The sequence below is a fragment of the Herpailurus yagouaroundi genome, unplaced genomic scaffold (assembly GCF_014898765.1).
Source record: "Herpailurus yagouaroundi ecotype Mexico unplaced genomic scaffold, PumYag 142, whole genome shotgun sequence".
Lineage (NCBI taxonomy): Eukaryota > Metazoa > Chordata > Mammalia > Carnivora > Felidae > Herpailurus > Herpailurus yagouaroundi.
In genome coordinates, this window is record NW_024412397.1 from 42,882,602 (window position 1) to 42,904,646 (window position 22,045).

Consider the following 22,045-nt stretch of genomic DNA (forward strand, 5'->3'; position numbering starts at 1 on the left):
GAACAATTTTGTTCAGGGGACTCTGAAGATTTTATTAGACTCTATTTTTCCCAGTTTATTAGGAATGGCAAGAAAAAGTTCTGTACTTAGTAAATCAGTGTATTTTTCTGGCTAGAAATCAAAAAATATTAAAGTATGAAAGAGGTAACAGATTATTTTGCTATTACCTACTAATTTACTACATAGAAATATGAGACTCAAGCAGATTAAGTGGCTTATCTAATGTCACAAAGATAATTAGTAAAAAGTGGAACAAAACTTCTGGTTCATTGCTTTTTGGGTACTTTTAAATATGCTCTGCTGCTTTCATGTTTTCCAGATTTGCAACAGTGCAAATGAGAGTGAATGGTCCATACTTGAAAGGAATCTTTCTGTTGAAGTAGAAATCCAAGTCAGAACATTTGCAGAGAGGAAATGTCATTTCTATAATTAAGTGAGAAGAGAAAGAAGTCTTGGCATGTTGATTACCTGGGACAGAGCACTGGAAGGTCATTTGCAGTTACAGCATCAAATAAAACGAAAGAAAAGAGGAAATAGTCGATTTTAGGTAGCTTATGCCCTAAACATTGTCAGAGTCAGAAAGGTTATTTTTTTCACCAGAGTAGCCTATAGCTTTATATAGACAATAATTTTATATTTATATTTTATATATTTTTATAAAATTTTATATTTATTTATATAAATAATATAGCTTTATATAGACAATATTTTAGCACTAGATACAGTATTTACCATTTTTTCTCCTGGTATCTGTTAAAAATTCTCTTTATTACATTAATGACAAAATATAATTTTATACACACACACACACACACACACACACACACACACACACACTTAGTGAAATACTAAAGTGGTACCCCTATGTAAGTTATTTACAAGCAAGACAGTTTTGTTTATTAACTATTTATATGTATTTAATTAATCTTAAAATGTGTACCCATAGATGAATACTAATACTAAATTATATAAATATAATAACAAATCTCATTCCTGTTATATTTTGTGAAAAGCAATAAATCATTATTGAGAAATACAAATCATCTATTTTCTGTTGTTTTTTTTCTCCTGAATGTTTTCAAAGTTGGAAAATAAAAGTCTTGTTTTTTATATTTAGAATTTTTTTATTGAATGCTTCTAGTATATCAGACTAAAAGGAAATGAGAAGCATTTTAAATACATATTTGCTTTTCTATTTTGTTAATGTTTATTTAGTTTTGAGAGACAGAGAGAGATAGACAGAAAACAGGGGAGGGGAAAAGACAGAGGGAGATAGAATCCCAAGCAGGCTTCACGCTGTCAGCACAGAGTACGAGAGACTTGAATCCACCAACCATGAGATCATGACCTGAGCCGAAACCAAGAGTTGGACACTTAACTGACTGAGCCACCCAGGTGCCCCCACTTTCCAATTTTTTAACATGAAATCAGATAAATCCAAATGAAAAAATAAAGTTGAAAATATTGAAAAAAAAGCTACACACTTTGATCAGAAACATACATACTGGAAAAGTCTCTGGAAATAAGCCAATTCGGTATGTGCTTCTGATAATAAAGAGATATCGATGGCAGGACCTCTAAATAGTTCAAATTTGAGATCTGTGAAAAACACTGAATTTATTTTTTTAATACTATCTTGTTAAGAGTGTAGAGTAGATAAGGGTATCTTAGTGAGAATGTATATGATATTTAAGTGTATGAGTAAAACATTAATTTGAGTTAAGTAACTCTTGAAAAATGATGTGAGGTCATTGTAGATCAGATTTTAAACACTGAAGGTTGTGCCCATGTGAGACTGAGTTGTTAAATTAGAAAGCTCCAGAGGAAACTGGGATAATAGAATAAAAATACATTATATGAATGGAAAATGGTATTTATATTTTATCTCTACAACTTAAAATACACTTGAAATGGAAGAAAAACAGTAAGATGACATAGAAACATCACAAAGAGATTGTTCTGAAAAGTAAATGAGCTGTTATTGTTTTGAATACTAAAATAGGTATTTCATAAAACCTTAGGAATATAGAATTTTCATTATTTGCATTATCACAATTTGCAAGTTATATATGCATTTTTTTATCTCAAAATCAAATTTGTACCTCATTACATAAATGAGTAATATGTGAGATGATTTGTTCTTAAAATTAAATATCCATGATATGAGTGTATTTGGTGGGAATATGTATTGTATTTTAATAGAACCTTACTCTAAAACTTAAACCCTTTTGTTATCAACTAACCTCATAAAAATCCAATAAAAAATTTAGTAATCTAAACATGATGTCCTCTCTGGAATCCTTTAGAAATGCCATGTTGCTGAGGAAATATACATACCTTGTACATCTTAATAGAGAACCTTAAAAGATTAATTCCAATAATTGTGCAAATTGAATAACTCTCCTGTTATTTTCTTTAGTAATCTGAATTAAAAATAAAGTTAAACTGAAGAAATCCAACCAACTGTGACTCTGAGAAGTCTGAATTCAATCCAATTAATCATAATTTCATATAGCCCATTGATAATTTACACTGACTTCATCCCTAATATTTTGACACTCATTGACACTTGGCAAGAATTAATTAATGAATCCAAATCCAAAAATGAAATTTTGTTTGATCATGAGGGTGATACATATATGAAATGGGACTCACGATTTAGTGGAACCTCCTTGCCTTGTTATTTACTATCATTTCTGCACCGTTCCTATAATCACATTCCCTCTTTCATTTACTTTTGGGAACTTGTATTTTCTCCACCTCATCCATTTTTGTTAATTGGGAATGCCTACATTTTTACCTGAGTCCACTCTCTGGCCAGAGGTGACTAGTTCAAGAGTAGGCTCAAGCCAGGCAGAGATTTTCCATGATAATTTTCAAACTATTCAGGCTTTGTGTGAGTGTTAGATACCAAAAAGTGAGGGACTTGAGATTTGTGAGTAGTCAAGTGTCCTCCCTTATGAGAAATGAGCATTCAGTGAGAGTAAATGAAATATATCTGGAGAGAAGACCAAAATTGTAAAACTAAGAGGGAGACCTGGTGGCATTCAAGTTCCTGGTCTGGTATGAATTTTGTTTGCTTATTTATTTTTTTTTTTTAATTTTTTTTTCAACGTTTATTTATTTTTGGGACAGAGAGAGACAGAGCATGAACGGGGGAGGGGCAGAGAGAGAGGGAGACACAGAATCGGAAACAGGCTCCAGGCTCCGAGCCATCAGCCCAGAGCCTGACGCGGGGCTCGAACTCATGGACCACGAGATCGTGACCTGGCTGAAGTCGGACGCTTAACCGACTGCGCCACCCAGGCTGTTTGCTTATTTTTAAGGCTAGAAATCTCTCTCTCTTCTCACTTTCTCTCCCTTTTTTTTCACTTTGATCATTCAATTTGCTTTCAGAATTTCCTTTTCAAAATGAGTTCAAATTCCAATTTCTTTAAATTCCAATCAGAATATAAATGAACAGAATAGGCCTAAATAGGATTTTATGTGTTTTTTTTAAAGTTTATTTATTTTGAGAGAGAGAGAGACCTTGTGAGTGGAATGGGGGAGGAACAGACAGTGAAAGAGAGAGAGAATCCCAAGCAGGTCTGTGCTGTCAGCACAAAGCCTGACGTGGGGCACCAACCCAGGAACCATGAGATCATGACCTGAGCTGAAATCAAGAGTCCAACGCGTAACCGACTGAGCGACCCCAGCGCCTCAGGTTTTATATTTACAAATAATTTAGGAAGATGTATCTAAAGCAATGGTTCATTTAGATTAATTTTATTTGGCTACTTTATTAATATCTGTATGCATAGTTATCATTTATTATCTGTACAGTGGCAGAATTGGCTGACAGGACACCACTCTCAGTTCACTTTCTGCCTCACCACAAATGCCTTCTCAGCTTCCATTGCTGGCTTCTCCTCTCCTTGTCTTTGACCTCTCAATTTTTCAGCAGTACAGAGTTCAGCCTCAGAAACACCACTCTATACCATCTGTACTCATCCCAGTGACCTCAGGGCTTTAACTAATATCTACATGCTGACTGTCCGAAACTCAATTCTCTAGCCAAGGCCAGGAATATCTTCTGCATGCAAGACATGTATCCCACATGGCCTACTAGATCTTTTCACTGGAGGTGTCTGTCATCTCATGATTAACATCCACATTTAGGATCAGCATCCTCATAGCCTAAACTTACTGTCCCTACCATCCTCGTCTTAAAACAGGCCCCCACAGCCTCTCAGTTGTGCAAGCAAAAAAGGGACTGAGAGTGACTTCCGAGGTATACATATACACATACCTCAGATATATTGCATGCTTATTTTCAGACCACTGCAATAAAGCAAGTATCACAACAAAGTGAGTCAAATAATTTTTTTTGATTTTCAGTGCATATAAAAGCAATGTTTACACTATACTGTAGTCTATTAATTGTGCAATAGTATTACGTCTAAACAATGTACATACCTTAATTAAGAAATACTATATTGCCAAAAAGGCTATCATCTGAGCTTTTAGTGAGATACAATCACTGATCACAAATCACCATAGCAAATACAATAATAATGTCAAAGCTTGACATATTGTGAGAATTACCAAAATGTGACACAGAGATATGAAGTGAACAAATGCTACTGAAAAAATGTTGCCAATAAACTTGCTCAATTCAGGATTGCCACAAATCTTCAATTTGCAAACAAATACAGTATGTGTAAATCACAATAAAGTACAATAAATTGAGGTATACCTACATATATATATATTATATATAAGTTATATAATATATAATTATATTGCAATCATATAATATATAATATAATAAATATAATTATATATTTATTATAAATATATAATATATGTAATGTGTTGTATATAATAAATTATATATATTGTATATACTATGTATTTATTAATATATTATATATAATATATATTTTTATATCCTCAGGTAATTTCTATTCTTTCTAAACACAATATGTATCGAAAACCTGACCATTACAATCTAATTTTCCACTACTTTGGTCAAAACTTTCATTATATCTAGCAGCTTTTGCAACATCTCTGACACGTCACCCTGCTTCCACCTTCTGCAAATGAATTATTGTAACAGCTTCTGAATGACTCTTTTCACTCTATACAGCAGGCAAGGAGGTACTTTAGAAAGATTCCGTCATTGTTGCCTTAGGACCCCCCAACAGCATCTCATCTCTTTCTAAATATAAGCCCCAATCTCTACCATGACCTTGAAAATCTAACTTAATCTGACCAGAGGCTAACTCTGATTTCATTTCTTACTGTATTTACTTTCCTTCTCTCTAACCAAGACACATTTGCCTTCTTGCTGTTCTCTGGACACATCAAATATGATCCACTTTTGTAACCTTTCCTCTGTCTGGAAGGGACAGAAATATTTGTATGACTTACTTCATTAATTCCTTTAATTATCATATTTTTTCTCAATATCCTATAGTTTTTATTTATCTTTGATATTTTATAACATTATTTTTAAAGAATTCCTTATTTTACTTCATTTAAAAAATCCTGGGTGGCTCAATTAATTAAGCATCTGAGTCTTGATTTCAGCTCAGGTCACGATCTTGTGGTTTATGAGATCATGTCCCAATATCGGTCTCTGCACTGTCAGCACAGAGCCTGCTTGGGATTATCTCTCTTCTCTCTCTCTGTCCCTCTCCCTGCCCATGCACACACGCACACACTCTCTCAAAATAAATATAAATAAAATTAAAAAAATCCTCCATTTAGTCATTTACACTTTTCATCATTATGAATTATTACATATTTATAAAATGTAATTGTTAAAATCTCATTATATTGAGTGAATATTTTCCCTTTATTATTTCTTTCCTGAAGAATCAGACATATAAGTTTAAAAAAAAATTTTTTTTAACGTTTATTTATTTTTGAGACAGAGAGAGACAGAGCATGAATGGCGGAGGGTCAGAGAGAGAGGGACACAGAATCTGAAACAGGCTCCAGGCTCTGAGCGGTCAGCACAGAGCCCGTCACGGGGCTTGAACTCACGGACCACAAGATCATGACCTGAGCCGAAGTCAGACGCTTAACCGACTGAGCCACCCAGGCACCCCAGAGTTTTTAACAGTTGATATATTAAATTATAAGTTTCAAGTTTCAGTCAAGTTTTGCAACTCAGTGGAGTAGGTGTTAATTTTCCATTTCATAAAAACCTAAGACTCAACAGCCCAATCATACAACTAAATATTTGAGAAACAGGATTGAAACATGTTTTGCTCCTTAGACAAATGAATTTTCTCAGACCATAGCTCTGTTCACTACCTTTTGAGCAGTGCAACAGCTTTTATCACCTCTCAGTTAAAATCCTTTCCCATAAATTTGCATCTTTTTAATGTGTGTGAACTGATTACTTAATTCTCTGATCCTTAGCGATTATTAATGAACTTTGTACATAATATGAAAGCGTGTGATGCCCACTATATACATGGGATACTGAATTGCATTTGTTAGTCATATATTCCTTAGTAAACTTTACAAAGCAATAATCAAAATTTTATGTCACCAGATATTTTGTACTTAAGAAAGATTTGATTTCTTTTTCCCCTTGGAGCACAAGATCTTTGTCTCTATTTGTCATTACCACAATTTGTTGCTGTATATTTAATGCAAACAACATGGAAAACAATGCCATACATAATCTCTGTCACAATTACCACCCAACACACAATCAATGCAATCTGGTTTAAGTACTTTAAAATGTTATAAAATTTGGCAGCAATTGATAACAATATAATGAATTTTTATATAAGATAGCTTTCATCAATAGGACGCAATTTTCTCTGTATGAGAAAATGTTTAAATTGGAATATTTCTTGTTCTCAAATGGCTCTACTGCTCATTTACTTTTATAAGCATTCACCTTGGTCATAGCTAAACATTTTTAATTTTAGTAATAATGTCAAATTGTTATAATTTTAGGCTTTTACAACATTCTATCTTGTTTGATTTACTCTCTCAATCCTATGACATAGGGGGGTAGAATAAATATTAACCTCACCTTATAGATTAATGAAATATCCCATATAAAGTAAAATGTACTGAAAATAACTAATACATGAATAATCAAAATTAGAACAAGTTTATGGGGACTTTTAGTCTCCTGCAACTGAATATTATACTATATATAAGTCATTGCATACCTAAGTGGTTCTCTTCAGAATCTAAAACTCAGAGGTTAGGGGCGTTTGGGTGACTCAATCGGTTAAGTGTCTGACTTCAGCTCAGGTCATGGTCTTGCGGTTTGGTTCATGAGTCCCTGTGTCCAGCTCTGTGCTGACATCTCTGAGCCTGGAGCCTGTTTTGGATACTGTGTCTCCCTCTCTCTCTGCCCTCCCCCACTTGTGCTCTGTCTCTCTGTCTCTCAAAAATAAACAAGCGTTAAAAAAATAATACTAAAACTCAGAGTTTATATTTTTATTTATTTTTCCACAGTAAATAATTGTACAAATGATGTGTAACCTAGTTGGTTCTGTAAAACATATTTTAAAGTTTTCTATGTTAAGATAATGTTCTAAAAGCCCTTTTGAATTGATAAAATAATCAACTGGCACTAGTATCAAGAAGTGGCTAATTTACCTGACATTTTCAATATTTATATGGCTTTTCTGGAAAACTTTAAAAGTATTATTAACTAAAATAGTCATTGATGGCTTTATTAGAACTATTCTTTTGGATCCAGACACTGCTTCTTCAAATACAGAGAGAAGAGATAAATGATAAAGAGCAGAAAGTAATCATAATTTCCTCTTTTAAGGCATGATTAAAAGGGCAATTTAGAATGTAATAATTAATGTCAGTGATAATTGCATTACTGTATGACACGCTGAGACATTCTGTGTCATTTAATAGGTTTGGATTTGCAAGGCAAACTTCTAAAAGCTGGTTAATTCCTCACAGGCAGTATGCCTACAGTTTAGATAAGAGCCACTAGCTTCATTATTTTGGATCCAATGAGGTGGACATAGTGAATAATTTAGACTTATACCAGGCGGTACTCTGAAGACATTCTCCACATCATTCAGTAAGTATCACTTTTGTTTTTTAAATAGGAATAAGATTTTGATTAAAATGGTGTTATGCCAATTTAAAGTTAGTTATGAGGTAGACACTACATTAAGTAAGCATTAAAACACTGGGTGCACAATGATACATAGTGGCAAAAGGTAAATACTTCTATTTATTCATTGACTTACATATCATTTTTGAATACCTAATAACTGATCTAAAAATAGAAAAAGTTATAATTTGGTGAAAGATACAAGTCAAAACTAAATCACACCATTCTGTAGACTTACAAATGCTGCAACTGAGATTATCATGGGTACAATGAGATTAAGAGCAAGTAGTGATAGAAAACCTAATTTTATGGGTTCAGAAAAGACTTCTTTAAAAAGGTGCTATTTATCTTGATAGGTAAAGAATAAATGCATGTTAACTAGTTAGAGACGATAGTGTAAATGAGTGAAAATTCTTAAAATACCCAAAGGCAAGAGAAATAAGGTGTTTTTTCAGGTAATTAAGGTATATTTGGACCATAAATCATTGAATAAATGGAGAACGATCAGGGAGTAGATCACAAAGGGCCTGGTGAAACATATGAGGAGATTGGACTTTATCCTGAGGGTAATAGGAATCACTGAAAGGATTTTTTAGTAATTTATACTCAGATTCGTCTCTTCGTATGGCAATTCTGACTACAGTGTGGAAAATGAATTAGAGCGAAGTGACTTTAGAAATAAAATGGAAGTATTTATGAATTTATTGCTATGCTCCAAAGATGTAATGAATCATAAAAAAAGGTAGTAAAGGTTTAAACAGGGAAAAGTAAATAGATTTGAAAGATAAGGAGGTAGTTATAAAGTCATAGAAGAAAGGAAACTGTATTAGTTTCCTATTGCTGCTATAATAAATTATAAGAAACTTATTTGTTTAAAACAACACTAATTTATTATTCTATAGTTCTGTAGATTAGAGTCTGTGACACAGGTCTCACTGAACTGAAATCAAGGCGTTAGCAGGTTTGTGTTCTTTTCTGAATGGTTGGGAGAATCTGTTTCTTTTCCTTTTCCAGCTTATAGAGATAGTCTTTATTCCTTGGCTCTTGACACCTTTTTCACTTTCAAAACTAGTGATGCTGCATTTTTCTGACCCTGCTTAATAGTCTCCCTCTCTTACCACAGCAGAGAAAGGTTTCTGGATTTTAAGAACTGGGTTAGACTGGATTCACCCAGATGGTCTAGGATAATCTATTCTTGTCAAGGTCCTTCATTGAATCATGTTTTCATGGTCCCTTTTGCCACATACACTAACATATTCACAGGTTCTGGAGATTAGACATGGATATTTTTGAGGACCATTATTCTGCATATCACAGAACAGGAAAGGTCAAAGGTGAACCACTTGTTTCTCATGTGGTAAAATTTTGCCTACCAAGATAGATAAAAGAAGAATTAGGAGCAGTAAGACATTATAACTAAAGTAGTAGGATAAACAAACAAAAACAAACAAACAAAAAAAGAGATGCAGATTATGAGAGAGGATCGAACTGATGACTGATCATGGTAATACAGTAACTGGAAAAGGAAATAAGGAAATACATGCTTCTCACCAGGTTTGAACAACAAGATATTGATCCCTTATAATGGATCATCTCAAATCAACACATACGTGATTATTTTGTTAGAAAACTTTTTAAAGTTTTGAAATAAGAGTCTCATCATATAGTTCTTTTGTTCTTTTGATTGAAGTAAAATTCACATAACATAAAATTAACTATTTTAAAGTATATGATTCAGTAGAACTTAGTACATTCACAATGGTTTGCAATCATCACCTTTATCTAGTTATGAAATATTTTTATTATCCTGAAATAAAACTCCATATCCATTAAAAACAGTTTCTTGCCATTTGTTCCAACCCAACAGCCTCTGACAACCACTACTCAGCTTTCTATCTCTATGGACCATAACACAGTTTAAACTTTGGGGGTATACGGTTTTTTTCTTTTTTGTTCAAAAACTAGATGGACTAGGACAACAGATGTACATGAATAATGGTGGACTAGAGTAGATTTCATACATTTTATCCCAAGGCTAGTTATATGACTCAGATGGTAACATTCTTTCTGTGTCATAATGAGACATAACATGTTGCAGATTTATTGGGAAACATGTTTTCATAGGCAACTGCTAAAATGACAAAGAGGAAGAAAAGCATATTTGTCTCTGTGCTATATGTATCAAAATAAGATTTTTGTTATATTTTAGAAGGACTAAATATAAATTTTGTTATTAGAAGGAAATAGTCAACTGTATCAAGTAATCTAGAAAGCTCAATCAGTAAGTTAATACATATGGCAAACAATCTGATTTGTAAGTAAGAAAAACACAATTTATATTAAAAGAGAAGTCACTTGCAACATATTTAAACAATGGATTATAGTTTATAGTTCTGTATTTAAAGTGTGGAAATTATTTCCCCTTTAACATTAAAAAGGCAACCTTCTTATAAACTTTTAAAAATAAAATTTCCAGGTTTCTTTAAAGTTTTTTTCTTCCTGTTCAGGTTCATATTAAATATTTGGGATTAAAATTTATGTGTGATATAGAGAAGACAAAGAAAACTCTTTAAATACTTACTTTTGTAATGCTTATTTATTTTTGAGAGAGGGACAGAACATGAGCTGGGGAGGGGAAGAAAGAGAGGGAGACACAGAATCTGAAGCAGATTCAGGCTCAGAACCTGATGCGGGGTTTGAACTCATGAACAATGAGATCATGACCTGAGCTGAAGTCTGATGCTTAACCAACTGAGCCACCAAGGCATCCCTAACTCTTTAAATACTTATATTGACAGAGTAATCTTTGAAAGAATGGCCAAAGTTTAGCCTTAGCACTTTAAAAAATAAATGTTTATTTATTTATTTTGAGAGAGAGAGGGCAGGGGGAGGGACAAAGAGAGAGAGAATCCCAAGCAGACTCCACGCTGTTGGTGTAGTAGAGGCCCACACAGGACTTGATCTCATGAACCGTGTGAGAGATCATGACCTGAGCCAAAATCAAGAGTCGGATGCTTAATTGACAAGCCACCCAGGCGCCTACAGTCTTTCAGTGTCCAGTTTATATGCAAAGTTTTTCTGTATTTTCTGGATCCTGATTTCCCAATATTTTTTCTCACTGTTTCTACCAAACTGCTCCCAGAAATGATCCCAAACTTATTGCCAATGTCTTAAGAGCTAATAAGAGTTCAAGGTGAAATTAACTATAATTTAACATGAATTAAAACCTTAAAATTATCGGATAAAGTTCTAATTATGGAATTGTTCAGGGAAAAATAGCAGACATATTGAGCATCCCAGGCAAAAGTACTGAGGCATCTGCTAGACTACTTATAAGAGGTTTTGTTGATGATGCAGATAAAATGTGATTGTGACCCACCTCAGCAGTTAATAAATAGAGAGGAAAAACAGAGTGTGCCATATTTGATTGTTGTATAACACTGCTTAACAGTGGGAGAAAATAAACTATGTTTTGTCTATCAGTGAACACTTATTGAATGACTAATGCATGCAGAAATATGTTAGAGGAAAATACATCGGTAATAGATGTACTAAAAACTACCAAAATTCCTAATGAAGGAAAGTATACCAAGGAAGTATATATCAGCTATCTTAAATGTGGTGCAAGAATGTTACTGGAATTCATAAGAAGTAGGACAAAATTGTCACCAGGCTATTGAGGAAGGCTAAACAGAGGCAGTGAATAGAGCTGGAAATGGAGAAAAAAAAATCTATCTATCTCTAAACAGCAATAGCCCTAATCAAAATTCTGCAACATTATCAGGAAACAAATTATTGTTCACATTTTCTACATACTCAAAGTGAGACTTGCATTTTTGTTTATCAATGAAGCACAGCGATGTCCTGTGATAGAGCCATTAGAAGCTAGGATTCATGGGTGGTTTGGTGGATGACACAGAATCATGAAAAATCATGTAGCACAAATTAAATAAATAGTATTAGGAAACTAGGGAGGCAAGTGGATCTGCACTGCTTTAATATAAACATGTTCCACAGACTCATGGCATTGCGAGTACAACATTGCTACCTTTTCTTCATGTTGAGACAGGGACACATGAAATTAGTGGGGACAGCACATTTGAAAATAAAGAACATGAGGAGAAATCTTTCTGGACATTACAAAGAATCTTCACACGCACTGATTATCAGGTAATAAGCAAGTATATAACTATCTCTTCTCCACTAATTATTCTAAAATCTTCATCAATAAATCATTATCACCACACTGGACTATGAAATTTGTGACTGATTTTTCATCAACTTCTTTGTCTAAACAGAGAACACTAAAAATAGTTTTAGTGAAGTCTCAGCATTTTACGAGTCTAACATGAATAAAAAGTAATTATATGAGAAAATAATACCTGACATTTCCTGAGTGGATGCAATGTGCCAGAAGCTCTTGTTTTCTAACTAGAATGCTCTATTTTAATGCTTAGAGCAACCTATAAATGAAGTTCTACTAGTATCTTTATCCCCTTTTGATAGTTAATGGAGTTGAGGACACTGAGATTTCTAGAATTCAATACAAATGTGTTCTGCACTTGAATATTTCTTTTAAAAATGCTCACCAACTTTATTTTGTGTAAGTGTATTTATTCATTTTGAGAGAGAGCATGAATTGGGTAAGGACATAGAGAGAGGTAGAGAGAATCCCAAGCAGACTCTGCGATGTCAGTGCAGAGACCAATGTGGGGCTCGAACTCATAAGCTGTGAGATCATGACCTGAGCCAAAATCAAGGATCAGCTGCTTAACTGACCGAGCCATGCAGGTGCCCCTGCACTTGAACATTGTTGTAATATACATAGAGATTGGCAGATTTGCCCCTCCCACCAGCTCTGCAACATCCGTTTTCATCTGGCTACAAAACTTTTCTCCTTGGATCTAGTGCCTGACAGAGTCTCTCTTGACCAGTATGCTTCCTACATTCAAAAACATCTTGTAAAAATAGATCATCCTCTAAGCCTCTGACCCTTGTGCTTCTAAACAGAAGAGTTCAAACGCATGTAAAGACAACACATTCTAAAAAATTCACACCCTTGCTGTCTGGCCAGCCACTAAATTACCAGTATTCCTGTTTCCTTGCCTCCTCCAAAGTGAAATAAAACACAGTCAAACCTCCATGCATGTTAATAATAAAGACAGAGAGGTACCAGTTACTGGAAACACATCTGAATTCTGGTGTAGCTAGGCAGAAAAGTAGTTTATTTTTGTCTAATGTACAACACTGTATACCCAGACACCTTTAGGCAAGTATGTAGGAGCATCTTACATAGGAAGAAAACACGTATTACATCAAGTATGTCTATAAATATCTAGTTTTGTACTGATTGACTTTAAAAAAATCATTTACCAGTATATTATTTATTGTCTTGTAGTTTCAGAGAGCAAAAGACCTATTATCTAACTAATAGCAAGTATACCAATATACTTTCAGTTACCATTTTACTAAATAGAAAACATACAAAAGAGAATTAAATACATCATATAGGATAAAACTCACACTTCCATATAAACTTCTATAAAAATAATTCATCAAGTGATATGCAGAGAGATAAAGCTGATCATGGGGAATATTAACTGATATGTCAACAAATAAATGGTTCAAAAGCATTTCAGAAATAAAATCTACTATATAAATATTCACTATTAATACATATTTTATTTAATATTCTGTCCTCTATCATTTCTTAGTATTTACCTTCAAGTCCGCCAAAGAATTTCAGGACAACTATATGGTGAATTTTGAGAAAACAATTTGCAAGCAGAAATGGGGAAAATGTGAAAATGTTATTTACTGACAAATGACTTTAAAAATCTAAACACATTAACTCTTAAAATTTTCTTCTGTCTTTGCTTTGGCTGAACACTGAATTTTCTTAATAAAAGGCATCTGAATAGAAACCTCAATGTCTTGGGGGTGCCTAGGAGGACCAGCCAATTAAGCATCGACTTTGGATTTCTGCTCAGGCCATGATCTCAGGGTCCTGAGATTGAGCCCCGTGTCAGGCTCCATCCTCAACACGAAGCCTGATTAAGATTTTCTCTCCCTTTCCCTTTTCCCCTCTCCCAGGCTTGCACACACTCTTTCTTTTTCTTTCTTTCTTTCTTTCTTTCTTTCTTTCTTTCTTTCTTTCTTTCTTTCTTTCTTTCTTTCTTTCTTTCTTTCTTTTTCTTCCTTCCTTCCTTCCTTCCTTCCTTTCTAAAATAAATAAAATAAATAAAATAAAATAAAATAAAATAAAATAAAATAAAATATAAAATAAAATAAATAATAAATAATAAAAAAAAAGAAACCTCAATGTCCAGTATTATACCTAAACTAAAAAAGTATATAATCTTGAATTTTCACAATGGGTAGCATATTCACAAACTCTAGTATAACAATTGATGTTATATTTCACTTGTTTCCTGATCTTTTTAATAGTGCTTCATTTAAAAATTATAACACATTATAATTAAATATATATATTTAATATTTAATAAATATATATAACACATAATAATTAAAAAATATAAGCACATTGATAAAGCTCAACTCATGAAAAAATGGGTTCGGATTGAAAAAAGAGTAACATTATGACAGTAGGATGTACTAGTAACCTTTTCCCACCTGTACCATTATTTTTTTTTTTTAGGAGTACTTTTCAGCTTCATTATTGCAGTATTGTTCAAGTTTGCAAATATAGTTCAGATGTACCTAAAAATGTTACATTTTGGTACATTCTGTTTCTGTTATTTATCTACTTTTGATTGGTCCAATTTATGTTATTTATTTGTTTGTTTGCTTATTCATCACTTACATATAATACCCAGTGCTCATCCCAACAAGCGCCCTCCTAGATACCCAACACCCATTTTCCCCACCCTCATAAACCCTCTGTTTCTTCTCTGTATTTAAGAGTTTCTTATGGTTTGTCTCCTTCTCTGTTTTTATCTTATTTTTCCTCCCCTTCCCTTATGATCATTTGTTTAGTTTCTCAAATTACACATTTGTGTGAAATCATATCATATCTGTCTTTCTCTGAGTGACTTATTTCTCTTAACATAATACCCTCCAGTTCCACCCGCGTTGTTAGATCCACCGTATAACAACTACCATTTTGGCAAATGTTATTTATATAAAGGACAGACTCCTTCACCTCCTTTCTTTGAATTTACCCATTCTGATCATATTAATTGGATAGAGATTACTAATATGATTACTAATACTGCTACTATCCCACTACTGCCACCACTATAATTTTCCTTGAACGATTAATTTCCTTTTGTAAAGTGTCTCACATACATTGCAGTGTTGGGTCATCACAACAACCCAGTTTTACAGGCAAATATTTATTACTCTCTCTTTACTGAAGAAGAGAAGTTGAGGCAAGAACAAAAAGGTAATTTTCTTACTCAAGATCACACAGTTAATTTCAAGTGAAATACCTGGATGATTAGAAACTGTTAATCACTGACAAGGGTATGATTTTCAGTGCAATGTGGAGCACTACTCTAAGCAGTAGAGTAGAAATGTGTAAAAGGCATTAGAGGAAGCACACATTGTGTTTTCAAAGCCAGAACTCTACCTGAGTCTTCTCTTATTTTAGATTTTCTTGCTATATAAAATGTACCTCTTCACCCACAAAGATTTTCATAAACTGATGAGGATCTAGGGCTTTCTTTAAAGAGAGCATATCAATGCATTTGTAAACTTACAGTCTGGTCTAACTATGGACCGGGTAATATTGGCCAGATTGTTTTCTATGCTTCTTTGGAACCATTTCCTCGTGTGTAATGCCAAGGGTCTGACTGAGATAGTTTCTTACAGTTTAAAAATCTGATCATTCAATCTCTGGACCGATCACTATACCCCACCTCTACATCCCACATCTGATACTGAGCCTGGAACTTATTGCTGTGGGTATTCAGTAAACAAGGAAGCCAAATTCACCCTGGCTTGGCTCGGCATGCCAGATTCTGATACTTATTCTTAGAAAGGTTTCCATGGTCCTTCCCTCACTCCCCAGCCCCCTCCCCCATATTTATTCAGCATGACACTGAACAAGAATAAGGGGCTCCCATACCAATGCAGATGCAGGAAGTCATTTTAGCAGGTAAACTTAGTAATTCATGCCCCTACAGGCTTCCTGCTTTAGGACACTTTTGTGATTGAAGTTTTGCAGATTGCCTCATTTAGGAGAGCACATGATAGGGGAAAGTGTTGGTTTATATACATAAAGGTGGTGAACTTGTTAAGTAAATATGAGACTACCGTTCCACCACCAGGAACCAAGTCCTGTGCTCCACTCCACTGCCTTAAATAACGTTAAGCTCTATCTATAGCAGGAATATATTTTTAAGTTCTCTATTCATACCCTATATAAAAATAGATTAGGCTGAGTTCATGCTAATATTTCTTCTAGCTTCAGCAGTATGGAAATTCATTTGGTGTAAGAATATTCCTTATACTATATGAAATCAGAAGTTATGCTATATGTATAGTGATGTTTCTTTTATGTCTCCATTTAGACAGCCATTCATTTTATTTACTTTTCATGTTTTTACTGCTGCACATTTTATTTTGGTGTGAGGCTTCAGCCTATTGAAATGATATTTGCTCATATTCATCTAATTTTTTCCTCTTCATGTTTTTCCTCCCTTGGGGCAGCTGAAAAAAACTCAATCTATAGACATTGCCCAAATCATCTAACATTTCTGCCTCATCTTCTAAAACATGGCTGTTATTACCCCTCTGCTCTGTGTTTTGTTTCTACTTTAAAATTGGATTGGTGAGAGCATGCCTGAGGCACTGAAAGACAATTATTTCTCTTATGTTCTGTTCACGGTGATTTTTTTTCAGAAACTCCTTTTACGAAGACGTGAACTCCTAGCATTTTAAGTGCTACAAAAGCCACTGTGAAATTGTCACTGACGTGATTTCAACATAGGGACTACTAAACATCTTTGTGAGAAATGCTGACAAAGTCAACATCATGGGCCAGAATCTGTAACGAGAATATATGTTTCTAATGTTACAACCACATGAGGCAAAGTATTAGCCAAGAGATCCGAAGCGTCTGCAAGAATAAGAAGGCCATGCTGTTCACTTTTACTTGCACAAGCACACTTACTCTCTGTCCCCTTGTGACTCCCTCAGGCCTCATTTATTTGGGGGTACCTTGGCCAGTCAGTTTAGCAGTTTATGTGTGTGTACTGCTGGAGAAATATGGATGCTCATCCTTAAGTAAAAAAAAAAAAACAAAAAACAAAAAACAAACAAAAAAATCAGACTCCAGGTCATATCTTCTCAGATTGAACAACAACCACCACCAAATATATTGTGTCTAGCTTGGGGCGCCTGGGTGGCTCAGTCGGTTGAGCGTCTGACTTCAGTTCAGGTCATGATCTCAGTTTGTGGGTTCCAGCCCCGTGTCAGGCTCTGTGCTGACAGCTCAGAGCCTGGAGCCTGCTTCGCATTCTGTGTCTCCCTCTCTCTCTGCCCCTCTCCTACTTGCACTGTCTCTCCACAGTAAATAAATGTTAAAAAAATTAAAAAAATATTGGGACTAGTTTATTAATTATTTAATAAGTATCATTTATTAATAACCTGAGTTTATTTTTTTGTTTTTATTTCAATTACAGTTAGTTAACATACAGTGTTATACTAGCTTCAGGTCTACAATGTAGTTATTCAATAATTCCGTACATCACCCAGTGTTTATCATGACAAGTACACTCTTAAGCCCCATCACCTATTTAACCCATCCCCCCACCTCTCTCTCCTGCGATAACCATGTTTGTTTTCTCTAATTAAGAGTCTGTTTCTGGGGCGCCTGGGTGGCGCAGTCGGTTAAGCGTCCAACTTCAGCCAGGTCACGATCTCGCAGTCCGGGAGTTCGAGCCCCGCGTCAGGCTCTGGGCTGATGGCTCGGAGCCTGGAGCCTGTTTCCGATTCTGTGTCTCCCTCTCTCTCTGCCCCTCCCCCGTTCATGCTCTGTCTCTCTCTGTCCCAAAAATAAATAAAAAACGTTGAAAAAAAATTAAAAAAAAAAAAGAGTCTGTTTCTTGGTTTGTCTTTCTCTCCTTCTCCCTTTTTCCCTTTGCTTGTTTTGTTTCTTAAATTCCACATATGAGTGAAATCATACGATATTTGTCTTTCTCTGACTGACTTATTTTGCTTAGCATTATAATCTCTAGTTCCACCAATGTCATTGCAAATGGCAAGATTCTATTCTTCACTTGATGGACATTTGGGCTGCTTCCACATCTTGGCTATTGTAAATAATGCTGCTATAAACATTGACATACATGTATCCCTTCAAATCAGTACTTCTGTATCCTTTGAGTAAATACCTAGTAGTGCTGGATCATAGGGTGATTCTATTTTTAACTTCTTAAGAAAATTCCATACTGCTTTCCAGAGTGGCTACACCAGTTTGTGCTCCCAGCAATAGTGTAAGAGAGTTCCCCTTCCTCTGCATCCTCACCAATGCCTGTTGTTTCTTGTTTTGTTGATTTTAGCCATTCTGATAGGTGTGAAAAATAACCTCATTTAAATTTTAGTCTACTCTGATTTTAGGTAATTTTCTAAACTTTGAAGTTCAAATTCTTCTACCTTGAATGAGAGAAAATGATACCTCTTTAAGCAAGGATTTTAGCATAATTTAAACAAGATAATACAAGAAAATGCATACTGTGATGCCTAGTGCATATTCTTTTAATAAACAGGTACATAGAGGGGCGCCTGGGTGGCGCAGTCGGTTAAGCGACCGACTTCAGCCAGGTCACGATCTCGCGGTCCTTGAGTTCGAGCCCCGCGTCAGGCTCTGGGCTGATGGCTCAGAGTCTGGAGCCTGTTTCCGATTCTGTGTCTCCTCTCTCTCTGCCCCTCCCCCGTTCATGCTCTGTCTCTCTCTGTCCCAAAAATAAATAAACGTTGAAAAAAAAATTAAAAAAAAAATAAACAGGTACATAGAATTTATTTGTTCCAGACACAGTTAAATGTGTCTTATCTACATTATATTACTTCATTTTACAGATAAGAAAAATCAGATGAGAGAGATTTTAGGTAACTGAGATCTCAAAGCTAATGCATGGAATATTGTAATTCAAATCCAGGCAATAGAGTCAAGAATTCATACTCTTGACCTAAACTTTCAATAGTGTGTGATTCCTGCCTATCCTTTTGGATCTATTCCTCCTCTTAACAGAAACCAAAAGCTTCCCAACACATCACAGTTCTCATGAAAAATTTAGTATATTTTGACAGTTGACTACTACTACCCAAATTTGTGTATGGTAATGCGTAACTCCCAACAGATTTCTGGAATGCTAATTTTCTTTCATTCGTCTTTAGAACAGCCTAAGCAGTTTAATAGTTCTCCAAGTGCCCATAAGATTTTTTCCTTTGGCACCGAGAATGGTTTCAATTTGATATCAAGTACTTGTGAACCACTTACACCATTTCAGAACAACCACAAAGGACCCTGGAAGAACTGATTAGGTCAAAACCCATTAATCTCTCTTTGAATGAGTCTTGGCGGTTCACAGAATTTATGAGGCCAGGATGTCTCTAACAGGTTTTACTTGTTCCTCTGAAAACATTCAATAACTCTGTAAGCATCTGTTTACACAGTTTTGGTTTTGTTTGTTTGTTTTTTTCTCTCCAAGGGAAGGAAAATAAAAAAACAAGGAGAAGAATGGGAAGAGGATGGTTGATTACTGAGCATTTAGTGATGGAAGAGAGAAAGGTTAAGGACAAATAGGTCTTACATTTTATTTTTAAATGAACACAAACGGGGGGGGGGGCTGCCTGGGTGGCTCCATTGGATGAGCGACCAACTATTGATTTCAGGTGGGGGGCATGATCTCATGCTTCGTGAGATGGAGCCCCGAGGTGGGCTCTGTGCTGAAGCATGGAACCTGCTTGGGATTCTCTGTCTCCTGTCTCCCTCTCTCTCTGCCCCTCCCCTGCTCTCTCTCTCAAAAATAAACAAACATTAAAAAAATATATTTATGCAAACTGGTATTTTTTTAAATATTAGGAGAACATCAAGCCTACCTTATTCTTTCTGATTAACACTAAAGCCTATGCTTTGACATTGTAAGACATCATAGCGTAGCTTTGGTGATTACCAGAAAATTATATCTCAAAAGTATTTGGACAGTTGATCTCCATCAAAACTCTCAAAAGAGTCAAAATTAGTTTATGTATTCTTTCACATAAGCTATGGTGACTCTCCAGATTTATCCAAACTATTAATTGGAATATTTGAAAAATATTTAGGCTTGAAAATTTTCCCTCCAAACCCACTCATTTTCTTTTACAAAATTGCAGTTTGCGTTGTAGCCATAAGCCGTCAGCTGGCTAACACTTGTCACTGGCTTTATTTGTGAGAATGAATTAAGAGATGTTGTTTTCTTGAGTGGAGTTGTGTTACATCAAAGCTTCGGTTGCATTTAACTTGATGATAAGAAAAAATAATTATTTTACAGTGTTTGTCACAATAAAACTTAAACTCAAAACCGCTATGAAATGTATAAGGTACTATCATCATGAATACATTCGGTATCTATTAAACATTTTCTATACTTATAGATACCTGTGTAAATGCTTTTTGGCATTATATAATTTGTTTTTTACACTATCTTTGTGAGGCAAGTACTAATATATTAATGTATATTTGAGATACTGAAGCTTAGAGAATTGTAATAATCTGCCCAAAGTCAGGTAAATTTGCAAGCAGGAATTCAAACATAATTTAGTCTAACTCTAAATTTGTGGTCTTACCCACACTGTTATATTATCCTGTCTTGTACCCTTTTTTTTTCTAGTATATTCACTTCATTTTTTTATTTATTTATAATACCTTCATTTTTTAATTTATTCCATTTATCATCTAATTCAAATATTTATCTTGCTGAATTATATTTTTTCTCCAAGTATTCATAAATCACTATGTTTATATACCTGCATAACACTAAATCTAAGTGGACACAAGGAAGAATATAAATAAAAAACTTATAGGACATGGGAAAATGTGATTAATGGGAGGTGGTGGGTATAGAAGTAACAAACCAATAAACAAGACAAAACAAAACAAAAAAACTAATGACAAAGGAACATACAATCTTTAAATATCCTTTGCAATCCAGAGCAACAAATTGCAACTTAAATTGCAAGATGATATTTCCAAATAATGCCCCTCAACTTTTTAAACTAGTGCCAAAATGGTAAGATACTGAAACCAGCCAGGTATTTGTATGGTCAGTAGGATAGTTCCTAGTCAACTAAATCATGGGTTTTGGCCAGTCACAGGACTTTAAGTTACATAATTTCACAAAGTCTATTTCTAGTTTCCTTATCATTTTTATAAGAATTAAATATTTCAATTTGCATGATAGGAATCGACATGTAATTAATTAGAAGTGGCTATATTAAATGTTTAACAAATTGTACTTCTACTGAAAAAAAAAAGCTCTAAAACCTTGAGACAATAGATTAAATTTCACTTTTGTTTAAGCTCTTGGCCTGAAAATGGTTGTTTTAATGTTTGTTTGTTTGTTTAGAGAGAGTGCAAGAGTGTGAGCAGGGAGGGGAGGGGCAGAGAGAGAGGAGGGAGAGAGAATCCCAAGCAGTCTCCATGCTCAGATTGGAGCCTAGACGTGAGGATTGATCCTACAGCCATGAAATCATAACCTGAGCTGAAATAGAGTCAGTTGCCCAGCCAACTGGGCCACCCAGTTGCCCCACTTTTTTTTTCTTTTTCTTTTTTTTAGTAGGTTCCACGCCTAGCACAAAGCCCAGTGCAGGGCTTGAACTCATGCCCCTAAGATGGAGACCTGAGCTGAGATCAAGAGTCAGATGCTTAACTGACTCAGCCACCCAGGCACCCCAAAATATGTTTCTTTGACAAAGCTTTCTCAACTGTTTTTTTTTTCT

The 22,045-nt window shown here is 34.6% G+C and overlaps 1 long non-coding RNA gene across 1 annotated transcript in view; it reads right to left on the minus strand.

Annotated features, from left to right (window-relative positions):
- Positions 1-228: 228 nt before the first annotated feature.
- The window catches only part of LOC121033047 (uncharacterized), a 177,630-nt gene continuing 155,813 nt past the window's right edge, over positions 229-22,045 (minus strand). Inside the window, exon 3 of the long non-coding RNA XR_005791663.1 lies at positions 229-481. This is a non-coding gene — a long non-coding RNA (uncharacterized LOC121033047). The remainder of the gene's footprint in view (positions 482-22,045) is intronic.